The following is a 15,152-nucleotide window of genomic DNA, read 5'->3' on the forward strand; positions in this document are numbered from 1 at the left end:
CATAGATGCAAAAATCCTCAACAAAATTCTAGCAATCAGAATCCAACAACACATTAAAAAGATCATACACCATGACCAAGTGGGCTTTATCCCAGGGATGCAAGGATTCTTCAATATCCGCAAATCAATCAATGTAATTCACCACATTAACAAATTGAAAAATAAAAACCATATGATTATCTCAATAGATGCAGAGAAAGCCTTTGACAAAATTCAACATCCATTTATGATAAAAACTCTCCAGAAAGCAGGAATAGAAGGAACATACCTCAACATAATAAAAGCAATATATGACAAACCCACAGCAAACATTATCCTCAATGGTGAAAAATTGAAAGCATTCCCCCTAAAGTCAGGAACAAGACAAGGGTGTCCACTTTCACCGCTACTATTCAACATAGTTCTGGAAGTTTTGGCCACAGCAATCAGAGCAGAAAAAGAAATAAAAGGAATCCAAATTGGAAAAGAAGAAGTAAAACTCTCACTGTTTGCAGATGACATGATCCTCTACATGGAAAACCCTAAAGACTCCACCAGAAAATTACTAGAGCTAATCAATGAATATAGTAAAGTTGCAGGATATAAAATCAACACACAGAAATCCCTTGCATTCCTATACACGAATAATGAGAAAGTAGAAAAAGAAATTAAGGAAACAATTCCATTCACCATTGCAATGAAAAGAATAAAATACTTAGGAATATATCTACCTAAAGAAACTAAAGACCTATATATAGAAAACTATAAAACACTGATGAAAGAAATCAAAGAGGACACCAACAGATGGAGAAATATACCATGTTCATGGATCGGAAGAATCAATATAGTGAAAATGAGTATACTACCCAAAGCAATTTACAAATTCAATGCAATCCCTATCAAGCTACCAGCCACATTTTTCACAGAACTAGAACAAATAATTTCAAGATTTGTATGGAAACACAAAAAACCTCGAATAGCCAAAGCAATCTTGAGAAAGAAGAATGGAACTGGAGGAATCAACCTGCCTGACTTCAGGCTCTACTACAAAGCCACAGTCATCAAGACAGTATGGTACTGGCACAAAGACAGACATATAGATCAATGGAACAAAATAGAAAGCCCAGAGATAAATCCACACACATATGGACACCTTATCTTTGACAAAGGAGGCAAGAATATACAATGGAGTAAAGACAATCTCTTTAACAAGTGGTGCTGGGAAAACTGGTCAACCACTTGTAAAAGAATGAAACTAGATCACTTTCTATCACCGTACACAAAAATAAACTCAAAATGGATTAAAGATCTAAATGTAAGATCAGAAACTATAAAACTCCTAGAGGAGAACATAGGCAAAACACTCTCAGACATAAATCACAGCAGGATCCTCTATGATCCACCTCCCAGAATTCTGGAAATAAAAGCAAAAATAAACAAATGGGATCTAATTAAAATTAAAAGCTTCTGTACAACAAAGGAAAATATAAGCAAGGTGAAAAGACAGCCTTCTGAATGGGAGAAAATAATAGCAAATGAAGCAACTGACAAACAACTAATCTCAAAAATATACAAGCAACTTCTGCAGCTCAATTCCAGAAAAATAAACGACCCAATCAAAAAATGGGCCAAAGAACTAAATAGACATTTCTCCAAAGAAGACATACGGATGGCTAACAAACACATGAAAACATGCTCAACATCACTCATTATTAGAGAAATGCAAATCAAAACCACAATGAGGTACCACTTCACACCAGTCAGAATGGCTGCGATCCAAAAATCTGCAAGCAATAAATGCTGGAGAGGGTGTGGAGAAAAGGGAACCCTCCTACACTGTTGGTGGGAATGCAAACTAGTACAGCCACTATGGAGAACAGTGTGGAGATTCCTTAAAAAATTGCAAATAGAACTACCTTATGACCCAGCAATCCCACTTCTGGGCATACACACAGAGGAAACCAGAATTGAAAGAGACACATGTACCCCAATGTTCATCGCAGCACTGTTTATAATAGCCAGGACATGGAAACAACCTAGATGTCCATCAGCAGATGAATGGATAAGAAAGCTGTGGTACATATACACAATGGAGTATTACTCAGCCGTTAAAAAGAATTCATTTGAATCAGTTCTGATGAGATGGATGAAACTGGAGCCAATTATACAGAGTGAAGTAAGCCAGAAAGAAAAACACCAATACAGTATACTAACACATATATATGGAATTTAGGAAGATGGCAATGACGACCCTGTATGCAAGACAGGAAAAAAGACACAGATGTGTATAACGGACTTTTGGACTCAGAGGGAGAGGGAGAGGGTGGGACGATTTGGGAGAATGGGAATTCTAACATGTATACTGTCATGTAAGAATTGAATCGCCAGTCCATGTCTGACGTAGGGTGCAGCTTGCTTGGGGCAGGTGCATGGGGATGACCCAGAGAGATGTTGTGGGGAGGGAGGTGGGAGGGGGGTTCATGTTTGGGAACGCATGTAAGAATTTAAGATTTTAAAATTTAAAAAAAAAATAAATAAATAAAAAATAAAAAAAAATAAAAAAAAAAAAAAAAAAGAAACTCATAAACAACCAAAAATATATTTATAGCTTAAAATGGTTACTTAGAATTAATTTAATAATTTTTATTAATGTTCTGTAACATCTTCAGATTCTTATGTCTATTTATCTTAAAATACCATTATTTTGAGTACTGAAAATGAGATCGTACATTTATATCTCTGTATTTAAGACAGAGTATAAAATTCTCCCTGTATCTTTTAATGGATATTTTTAAGTTCCCCAGAATCCCACAGCTACTGTATATCAAAGTACAATATAATCTGTGCATCAGCAACTGTGATTATAATTTGTTTATCATGGGAGAAACTAGATAACTAAATATTATTTTATAAAATAGGCTAAGTAATTTTATTGCCCCAAATGAACCTTTTGGCATGAATAAGACACAACAAGAGTCTCTTCCAGAAAACTGTATCCTGCTAAGTATATGGAAATTCTCCTAGAGTGCTGAAAGTACCTCTGGGCTGTTGGCAACAATTCTCCATGCCTAATCTTGTGACAGCAGTTGTCCCAGATAACTTTTTCAAGGATATTTGTATAGAAAACAGCCTTGGAAAATGAATATAGTACCTTCCTCAGAGCCAGAAGGCAGATTTCCTGTACGAGATTATAATATGTTCTTAAGAGAAAGTTTATACAGGTTTTCTAGAATACTTTATATGAAATTAGAATTTCCTAGTCTCAAGGGTCACCAACTGTGACACAGACCCACTGTGTGGACAGCATCTACCAAGGCCTGTTTCTGCTCTCAAGGGATTTCAGCCGTGTTCTCTGTGCCACATAACAAATAACTACAATTTAGTAGTTTAAGACAAGATGCAGTTATTATCTCACATATTATTTCCATGGGTCAGGTGTCTAGACACAGCTTAAACTGGCCCTGTTCTCAAGATTTCACAAGGCTGCAGTTAAGGCGCCAGTCAGGATTCTTGATCATCTAGAGTCCCAACAGGGGAAGAATCTGCCTGCAAGTTCATTCAGGTTATTTTTAGTTACTTATGGTTGTAGCTCAGTTGGTAAAGAATCTGCCTGCAGTGCAGGAGACCGGGTTTGATTCCTGGGTTGGGAAGATCCCCTGGAGAAGGAAATAGTAACCCACTCCAGTATTATTACCAGGAAAATCTCATGGACAGAGGGCTGCAGTCCATGGGGTCACAAAGAGTTGGGTACGACTGAGTGACTAACACTAACATGGTTGTATGACTGTGAAAGTGAAGTCGCTCAGTCATGTCTGACTCTTTGCGACCCCGTGGACTGTAGCCCACCAGGCTTCTCCATCCATGGGATTCTCCAGGCAAGAATACTGGAGTGAGTTGCCATTTCCTTCTCCAGGGGATCTTTCCAACCCAGGGATCGAACCCATGTCTCCCGCATTTCAGGCAGACGCTTTAACCCATGACTGTGGACCTTCAGTTTTCCTTGCTGTTGATAAGAGGCTCCCCACAGTTTCTAATGATCCCCTACAATTTGTTGACAAATGGATCCTCCAACATTGAACTTACTTCCTCAAGCGCGTAAACTGGATTTGGTCCCCATCTCCAATCTGCTAAGATAGAATCTTACTTAATGTAATGGAATCATCGGTAACTTTATCACCTTTCCCATACAATGAAACCTAACTTTAAAAGGTTTATCATTTTCACTATATTCGTTTGGTTAAAAAATAGTTGTAGATCCCTCTCATGTTCAAGGAGAGGTGAATCACACAAAAGCATGAACATCAGGAAGTAGGTCACCTTAGGGTGTGCCCGTCACAGGGAACTAATGAAACTGAAGCAAAAACATGTTGCCTGTTGGTCTGGGAACAATAAGGCCTTTTGTGTCCAATCAGGAGCCCTATGTCTTCTGCCAGCATCTATGTACCTATAGCAGGAAATTTTTTAAGCTCACAGTTAATGATGATATCTCAGACTCTTTACAGTTCTTAACATTTTTCTTCCTCATCTTTTCCTAGATGTATTCATAGTCTAATGAGAGTATATGATAATATTATCTCTGCTCATTTTCCTCCTTAGAGGTAAAGGATTATCCAGAGAAAAGTTTTATATAACTGCATAGTATCTCCATCTTCATTACTAAAGACACTCAGAAATTTTATATTTCTAAGGACAGGAATAGTTGGAAGCTGTTTCTTCACATCTTAATCTTTACCTGTATAAGGTTTCTTCAATCTACAGCTTTAATGTTCAAGCCAATTCATCTGGAGTATAGTTACATTACAGTTTACATAATTTGAATTTTTTTAGACCCCCAGAGTACAACCAAAATGTCTGTGTGAAGGTAATATACCAGAACTCAGTCATGAAATTTATGGCCAGTGAACTGAATGAAACACAATCACTCTTTCCTAAACCTGACAGATTCTTATATCATAAAAAGAAAGTTTAACAATGTATAATATCTTACCAGAATCAATAAATATACCATCAGTATGGGCTTGAAATGCAGATTGCATTAAAGCTTGACTAAAATGGCTTATCTTTCCACAGACTACTTAGCAATATGAGTTCAAAGATCACCAGTTGAATAGCCCATAAAAGGTCCATTATGTCATTTTATATGCATCTCTCTGCCAAGCACTCAAGATCATAATAAGAAATTAAATAGCTCAAAGAAGATAAAGTTATGAAAGTTAAGTGGTGAAACAGTGTGATGCTCTACTGATAAAGAAGTTATTTCAACAGTTTATAAAGTGTTGATGGCTCTTTTGCAGTTTGGCTTAAGCAGAATCTTGTCCTATTATCAAAGCAATACATTACTTTGTAGTTCAGCCAAATCTATTCTATCTCCATAGTTTGACAGACCTCCATTCTTCTCTTCTAAATTCCTCTATAAGCATTTGAGAATTTAACAACAATAGTCATTCACTGTCATTACAATTAAATAGAGAAATATTTCCCCCCTCATGCTATAGGAAGTCTGTTGCTCAACCTGGGGAAAAATAAAAGATGTTTCCTTCAACCCCTGTAGCTCTCCCCATGAGCACTGCATCTGAATCTGAAGTGCTCCTTTTCTTTTGAACAGCTCACCAAGCATTCAGTTTAAACTGCCAGAAAATAAGTAAAGATTGTCCATTTTTTCATGAACCATGCAGTCACTGGTTTCTTGGACACTGATTTCAGTCCACTACAAGTCATCAGAGCCATCTTTTCACCTCAAAATCCTCAACAGCTTCCCATCATATATTTGTCAGTATTTCCCATGCTTTAGAGTATAGGAATATCCCCTAGAAAAGCTGTGAGAAGTACAGTCTTTCACGTCCTTCCTCATGTAGCTAAGTCATAGTTCTGGATTCTTTTTGCATGCATCCTAGTTTGTAACTTTCTTAAAAACATTTTACTACAAAAGCAGTTTTGTCCTGACAAATGTTTAACAATCAACCCTCCGGGACAAAAAGCAAGCTAGGAGGAAAGAAAGAAAGAAAGAAAGGGAAAAACACTGAAAATTTGCCAAGTGCCATCATGTTAATACTCTGGACATGGCCAATGTTGAGCTACCAAAGAGATTTCTTTGAAAACAATGTAAGGGAAAAACATGCACAAATGGGTCTTATGAGCAAGTAGGGATCAGCTCCAGCACACCAATGCACATAGATCATTCTACTTCTACTAAATAGCTTCCAATCATACCTTATTTACCACTAGTATTTGTTCTTTAGACTTCCCTGGTAGCTCAGTGGTAAAGAATCTTCCTGCCTATACAGGAGACACAGGTTCAATCCCTTGGTTGGGAAGATGGCCTGGAGAAGAAAATGGCAACCCAGTCCAGTATTCTTGCCTGGGAAATCCTATGGACAGAGGAGCCTGGTGGGCTACAGTCCATGGGTCCCTAAATAGTCAGACATGACTTAGCCACTAAACAACAAAAAAATCTGTGTTTTACCTGCTCTCTCTCTCTTCCTTTCTTTCCCCTTGATTGTTTCCCAAGGAAACTAATAATCCACTTGGGAAGCTATTGTCCAAGCAGAAATCCCAAATGCTTTTATAGTTAGGGATTAAATATTTCTTTCATAGGACACCCACATTTCAGTGCAATCATCTGCTTAAAAGTCTATTTTGATCCTAAACTAAGTTATCAGGAAATGTAGCTCATTTATCTCAGTATCAAGAGTGTACAAAATGTAAGAACTAAATGTTTACTTGTAAAACTCATGACCCACTGTAATGATTAATACTGAGCCATAATATTCAATATTGATTTAATATTGAGATATATGAAATACATCAGTGAGAAGTTGGGATAGGGAGTGATAAGGGAATTGGATAATTCCCCTATCCCTAGTGGATTGGATAATTGAAAAAATAAATGTACAGAATTAAAAGAAATGTAAGCAGTGCCTTGCTCAGAGAAGTTAACTTCTCTGAGAGAAGTAAATTTTTGAACCTGAAAAATCACTACTGGTTTTATAAACAGTATAATTGTATTTTATTCTTCCTAATCACATTTATAATTACACTAGCCAAGTATAATGACTGTAAGCAAATTTCAAGCTTTAATGCATAAGCCTGAGATCAAGTAGAAGGTGTTAACCTTCTATGTTATTTTCTTCAAAGCTTCAGGGGCTAGTCAATACTAAAACCTAAATATAAAGCTTAAACAGAAAAGTATAAGAAAAGTATCATTACTGAATGCATGCTAAGTGGCTTCAGTCATGTCCGACTCTTTGCGACCCTATGGACAGTAGCCCACCAGCCTCCCATATCCATGGCATTCTCCAGGCCAGAATACTGGAGCAAATTGTCAGGCCCTCCTTCAGGAGATCTTCCCAACCCAGAGATCACACCTGTGTCTCTTACCTCTCCTGAATGAGCCACCGTTTAAATCACTGGAGAACTCATGCTTACAGCTTGCATCCCACAATGACTCATACATTTATATTTTCCTGTAGAAAGAAATATAGTAACTATTTCCCATCTTTAAAGTCAAATTTTAGAGAAACTAACTCAATAGATCCTTCTGGTATTATGCACATGTCTAGGAACAACTTCATAAAGCAAAAGCCTGAGTATTATCAATTCACAGGAGCAGTGAATTAGTTATCCTTCACATGAATAAAAAATAAATAAATATTTAACTTTGTTAACACTAAGATTTCCAGAGTTTTCTGTGAAAGAAGTAACCATTGATGAAATTATTTTAACTAGCAATTTTAGTTCTTAATATTCTATGGTTCCAACGTTCTAATTTGTCAAACTTAATGTTTGTGACAAGGTTTACAGTTTCTGTTAAAATGACAGCAAAGGTAAACTTTCTGTTTCTGTATGTCAATAATTATAATTTTAAAATATATATATTTAGATTAATTTTGAAACAATATTATTCAAAAATCTTGCTAATTTATTATTTTAATTGAAATTCCTTTTGATGTTGTCAAAGAACTTAGGCATTCTAATTAATTACAATTTTTCTTTTTACTCCAGAAAAGTTACACATTTCTTCTTGACTCAAAATTTTCATTTACACCCTGAGAGTTTGCAAATTCCTAAAAGTAGCCTTAGAGAAGCTTATTTGCTAATTTCAAATAGATTAAAACATGAACATATTTAAGAATGTTATTTCCCATATCATTTTCATATCTAGAAAAGATTAGAATATGTTTCTGTGATAAGTATTATATTTCACCTGTTGAATTTTTTATTAGATGGACACACACTGAAACATGAGAGTGCTAACATTCTACCAATCAGATTATATATGCAACATATGTATATTTTTCTACTTATTTTATAATAAAAGCAGTTACTCTCTAAACATACATAAAATAATATTTAGAACACTAAGTCAAAAGGTACTGAATCTAATAGAATTTTATAAAATTCATATGAATACTGTTGGATTAAGCCATCAACATTACTAATAATATATCAGAATATTAATTTACTAGATACTGTCTAGCACACTAACATAGTGCAGCACAATAGCTAATAATATTTGAGAAAATAGTTTAAATAACGGTCATCAAACTCATTTTAGAATACTGAGAAAATAAAATTATGCTGATAGCATAGATGCCTTTGATCAGAAATATTGTTTACATTTCAGGGAAACCCAAATGCTGGGTTTAAGAGACATAAGCTGCAAGGCAAATATTATAAATACACTCAAAATACAGAGCGTGTATTTAAACCATATTTAAGGAATTAAAGGAGAGTAAGGTGACAAAGTCTCATTAAATGGAAAATAGTAATAAATAAATGGAAATTTTGAAAAGAAAAAAATAAGAATTTTGCAGTTGAAAAGTAAAAAAAAAAAATAACTGAAATAAATAATTCACTAGAAATGTTCCACTGATGATTTGAACAGGCAGAAAAAAATTTTATGAACTTAAATATAGAATGATAAAAGATTACAAATTGAAAAACAAAGAGGAAAAGAGAATGGTGAATACTGAACACAGCTTCAGAGAAATGTGGAAAACCACCAGCACATACTTACAACTGAAATGCCAGAAGCACAGTAGAAAGAAAAAAAAGAAAAGAAAGAAAGAGTAAGCAAAAACCTCCTCTTTTTTTTTTTTTTTTGAAGAAATAACAACAAAATTCTCTTCAAATTTGATGGAAAAGATTAAATTACACATCTCAGAGGCTCAATGAACTACAAGTACAGACACATTTATCATAAAGTTTTTGATGCACGCTCAGTCGCTTCAGTCGCATCCAAGTCTTTGCCACCCCACAGGACTCCAGTCTACCAGGCTCCTCTGTCCCTGGAATTCTCCAGGCAGGAATAGTGGAATGGGTTGCCATGCCCTCCTCTAAGTGATCATCCAGAACCCAGGGACCAAACACATGTCTCTTACCACTAGCACCACCTGGGAAGCCCCAAAATCTTGATAAGTGAAAATGAAAAGAAATTATTGAAAGCAGCAAGATAAAACAACTTATGTCTTACAATGGAGCCATCCTCCAATAAAATTAATAGACAATCTCTCATTCAGAACAATAGAATATAGAAGACAGTGAGTAAAATAATCAATAACCCTCACTCCATCTCCCAAAGAAGGGCTTTCAAACAAGAATGTTTTACTATACCCAAGAGCAGTCTGTTTCAAAAAATGAAGATCCAGTAAAAACATTTCTTTCCAAAGGCAAAACCTGAGTGAACTCATCTACATAATCAATAACACAAAAAAGACTAAAGGAGTTCTTTAGGCAGAAAGCATGTAAACCTAGATAGAAATTCAAACCCATAAGAAAAAATAAAGACCACCAGTAAAAGTAATTACGTAATTACAGAAAATTGCATAAGTGCTTCTTACTTTACTTCCTTTCTCTTAACTTATTCAAAAAAACTATTTTATAAAACTGTATATTTACATATAGTAATTGTGTGTATGGTCAATCACTCAATTATGTCTGACTCTTTGTGACCCCATGGAGTACAGCCCACCAGGCTCCTCTGTCCATGGAATTTTCCAAGTAAGAATACTGGAGTAGTTGCCATACCTACTCCAGGGGATCTTCCTGACCCAGGGATCAAACCCATGTCTCTTGCATCTCCTGCATTGACAGACAGATTCACCACTACCACCACCTGGAAAGACCACCTATAGTAATACTATATATAAATAGATGTAACATATATATATATAGATATAGATATATAGATATATATACACACACATATATTTATATACATTGACATATATATATATATAATTATATTATTTGGCTTATAACAAACACATAGAGATGTAATAGATTCAGCACTAATGGCTTAAAGAAGATGGGTGAGAATAAAGCTGTTTTGGAAAGGGGACTTGACACACTATGGTAATTAAATCTTCAGGAAGAAATAAAGGGATACAGAAATGGACAATAATTTTAATATAACAAACAATATATATATTTGCTCTGCCTTCATATCTAATCTTTTTTAAAAGATGTAAAATTATAAAAACTAATACCTTTAATGATATATTGGATAGATTTCTAAAATATATAGACATATTATATGTAACAATAATAGAGCAGGTAAAATAAATAGAGGTAGGAGTAACTTTTCCATCAGTTCAGTTCAGTTCAGTCACTCAGTCACGTCCGACTCTTTGCGATCCCAAGGACTGCAGCACTCCAGGCCTCCCTGTCCATCACTAACTCCCAGAGTTTACTCAAACTCATATCCATTGAGTTGGTGATGCCATCCAACCATCTCATCCTCTGTCATCCCCTTCTCCTTCTGCCTTCAATCTTTCCCAGCAACAAGGTCTTTTCCAATTAGTCAGTTCTATGCACCAGGTGGCCAAAGTATTGGAGCTTCAGCTTCAGCATTGGCCCTTCCAATGAATATTCAGGGTTGATTTCCTTTAGGATGGACTGGCTTAATTTTCTCACTGTCCAAGAGCACCACAGTTGGAAAGCATCAATTTTTCAGTGCTCAGACTTCTTTATGCTCCAACTCTCACATCCACACATTACTACCAAAAAAAAAAAAAAAAAAAGCATAACTTTGACTAGACAGATCTTTGTTGGCAAAATGTCTCTTCTTTATAGTACACTGTCTGGGTTTCTTATAGCTTTCCTCCAAGGAGCAAGCATCTTTTAATTTCATGGCTTCAGTCATTATCCATAGTGATTTTGGAGAAGAAGAAAATTAAGTCTGCCACTCTTCATTTTTTCTCCATCTATTTGCCATGAAATGATGGGACTGGTTGCCATGATCTTAGTGTTTTAAATGTTGATTTTTAAGCCAGCCTTTTTACTCTACTCTTTCACTTTCATCAAGAGGCTCTTTCATTCCTCTCCACTTTCTGCCATAAGGGTGGTGTCATCTGCATATCTGAGGTTATTGATATTTCTCCTCGCAATCTTAATTCCAGCCTGAGCTTTATCCAGCCTGACATTTTACATGATGTACTCTGAATATAAATTAAATAAGCAGGGTGATAATATACAGCCTTGATGAACTCCTTTCCCAATTTGGAACCAGCTGATTTTTCCATGCCTTCTGAATAGGAGGAAATATTTGCAAATGATATAACTGATAAAGGGTTAATATACAAAATATATAAACAGTTCATACAATTCAATATCCAAAAACAAACAAGCAAACAAACACCATGATTAGCAAGCGGGCATAAAATCTGAATAGATATTTTTCCAAATAAGATACACATATGATCAACAGGTACATGAAAAGATGCTCAAGATTGCTACTTATCAGAGAAATGCAAATTAAAACCAAAATAAGATAGCACCTCACACCTGTCAGAATAGCTACCATTAACAAGACCACAAAAACCATATATTGGCCAGGATGTGGTGAAGAGTCCTGACACACTGTTGATGGGAATGTAAATTGTTGCAGTCACTGCGGCAAAAACAGCGCTGTTTCCTAAAGAAACTTAAAATAGAACTACCATATGATCCAGCAAATCTACTCCTTGGTATATATCCAGAAGAAACAAAACACTAATTTGAAAAGATGACATCCATCTCAATGATTATAGCAGCACTATTTGCAATTGCCAAGAAATGGAAATATCCTAAGTGTCTATCAACAGACGAATGAATAAAGTAAATGTATCCATAATAGTCAATATTATGAGATTCCCCAGTGGCTCAGTGGTAAAGAATCTGCCAGCAATGTGGGAGACGCAGGTTCAGTCTCACGTGGGTTGAAAAGATCCCCTGGAGGAGGGTCTGGAGAATCCCAAGGACAGAGGAGCCTGGTGGGCTACACTCCATAGGGTCTCAAAGAGTCAGACATCACTGAAGCAATTTAGCACACATATAATCAATATTATATATGTACACATATAGTCAATACTATACAGTAACTTTATAAAGAGTATAGTCTATACAAATGTTGAATCTCTATGTTGTACATCTGAAATTATTATAATATTGTAAATCAACTATAATTCATCTTTTAAAAAAATGAACATAGGGAAAGCACAAAAATCTCCTTATTCCTTCCCCACCCCTTCTAATAAAACAGGGAATCTGAATTTTGGTAACAACAATTGCAGGGAAATCTATATAGTGGACATATAGTAAAGCTTAATAATTTTTAAGATTAAAAAGAATAACATTGATTAATATAACACCTTATTTCATATTTTCAACTGTTACTGTGTAGATTTTAAAGTGTTTGAAATAACTGATAGATGATTACCAAATAGTTGCTTGTGATATATCTGAGAGAATAATAAACTGGGTTACCACAGAGTTTACTCATTCTAGAAACTGAGATGTATTTAGCTCCTTACTCATAAACAAGAGAGGAAAATAAGGCATTATATAGAAACACATGAAGTATATTTTAAATATAGTATGCAGATGACACCACCCTTATGGCAGAAAGTGAAGAGGAGCTAAAAAGCTTCTTGATGAAAGTGAAAGAGGAGAGTGAAAAAGTTGGCTTAAAGCTCAACATTCAGAAAACAAAGATCATGGCATCTGGTCCCATCACTTCATGGGAAATAGATGGGGAAACAGTAGAAACAGTGTCAGACTATTTTTGGGGGCTCCAAAATCACTGCAGATGGTGATTGCAGCCATAAAATTAAAAGACACTTACTCCTTGGAAGAAAAGTTATGACCAACCTAGATAGCATGTTGAAAAGCAGAGATATTACTTTGCCAACAAAGGTCCATCTAGTCAACTCTATGATTTTTCCAGTGGTCATGTACGGATGTGAGAGTTGGACTGTGAAGAAGGCTGAGTGCTGAAGAATTGATGCTTTTGAACTGTGGTGTTGGAGAAGGCTCTTGAGAGTCCCTTGGACTGCAAGGAGATCCAACAAGTCCATTCTAAAGGACATCAGCCCTGGGATTTCTTTGGAAGAAATGATGCTAAAGCTGCAACTCCAGTACTTTGGCCACCTCATGCAAAGAGTTGACTCATTGGAAAAGACTCTGGTGCTGGGAGGGATTGGGGGTAGGAGGAGAAGGGGACGACAGAGGATGAGATGGCTGGATGGCATCACGGACTCAATGGACGTGAGTCTGAGTGAACTCCGGGAGTTGGTGATGGACAGGGAGGCCTGGCATACTGCGATTCATGGGTTCTGTAGAGTCGGAAATGACTGAGAAACTGAAGTGAACTGATGCCACATTTTATTACTGTATCGATTATGTATCCCCATCCCTGTAAAATCCCTTGCTCTGAGACCTCCAGTTTCTTCTGTGAGAGGATTTTACCCACCACATTGATGTCATATTTTGACATGTGAATTGATTTGCTCATTAAAATTAGGATGAAATGGACATGCTTCATAAATTAGTAACCTTTGTGTATTTCCATCAGAAGAACATCTTATCCTATATAAAAGTAGACTTTATAGTCTGTGCTGTGGTAGAAAGAGCTTTCTAGGTGATGTGCGCTTAGTCGCTCAGTCATGTTCTATTCTTTATGAGCCCATGGACTGTAAACCACCAGGCTTTTCTGTCCTTGGGATTCTCCAGGTAAGAATACTGGAGTGGGTTGCCTTGACTTCCTCCAGAGGATCTTCCTGACCCAGGGATCAAACCCAGGTCCCCTGCATTGCAAGCAGATTCTTTAGTGGTAAAGAACCTGGCTGCCAAAGCAAGAAATGTAGGATATGTGAGAGATGAGGGTTTGTTACCTGGGTTCCTAGAGATTCCTTAGAGGAAGGCATGGCAACCCACTTCAGTATTCTTGCCTAGATAATCCGGTGGGCTGAGGAGTCTGGCAAGCTATAGTTCATGGGGTCACAAAAAGATGGACACAAAAGAAGTGACTTAGCATGCACATGGTAGAAAGAAGGCTCAGGCAACCTGTATCTGAAAAGCTGTTGTAAGACACTGAGTTGATTTTTGTTTGTTTGTTTTTTTGGTTTGTTTCTTATTTTAACAGAAGATAGAAGATTAAATTACCTATTTTTTTAAATAATCATAAAAACCTGAAAAACAGTCTTTCTTATTTTTTTGATAAGTGAGAAAAAACAAAGCCTCCCAACCATCTGTACTATATCTGTCCCCTGAGATCACTGATAGCACCAACGTCTTACAAATGAAGACTTAGTTATTCCTCAGAAAAATAACTTCTTAATGATGCTAAGCTCTAAAACCTGAAATAAAACTTGCAACAGAGATTTATGATCACATATTTAAGCAACAGTGAAAGCAAGACTATTAACCATCTGAGCTTTCTATTGGGAAAAATTTACAGCAATATATAAAAAGACTTCCCTGAAGTGCCAGAGGAATACATGAAGAAATAATGTGTGCAAAAGGAACTTGAAAATAGAAATAACAGTAAAGATCTGAAATATGTGATGTTAACAGCCCACATGCTGAAGCTTGGTTTATAGGCCAAGGAGGAAGACAACAGAAAGTGTGAAACTCGGGGATGGTGGCTCGTTTGTATGGCAGGCAGAATGGTAAGTCCGGCACCAAAACAATCACCAACAAATATAGCCATTAATTGATAAAAATAATTCACAGGAAGCCATTGTTAGCTCCCCACTTAGTACCCTGAGTCTTTGGAGAATAATTTTCATTTGATAGTTGACATATATTTATCCCATGGTGTTCTCTAACATGTTTGGAATAAGCAAATGGAAAGCCTGTTAGATCCTGAAAAAGCAAGGAAAACTGAACCATATTATATTTGTATACGGGCTCCC

The sequence above is a fragment of the Capra hircus genome, chromosome 12, assembly GCF_001704415.2.
Source record: "Capra hircus breed San Clemente chromosome 12, ASM170441v1, whole genome shotgun sequence".
NCBI lineage: Eukaryota > Metazoa > Chordata > Mammalia > Artiodactyla > Bovidae > Capra > Capra hircus.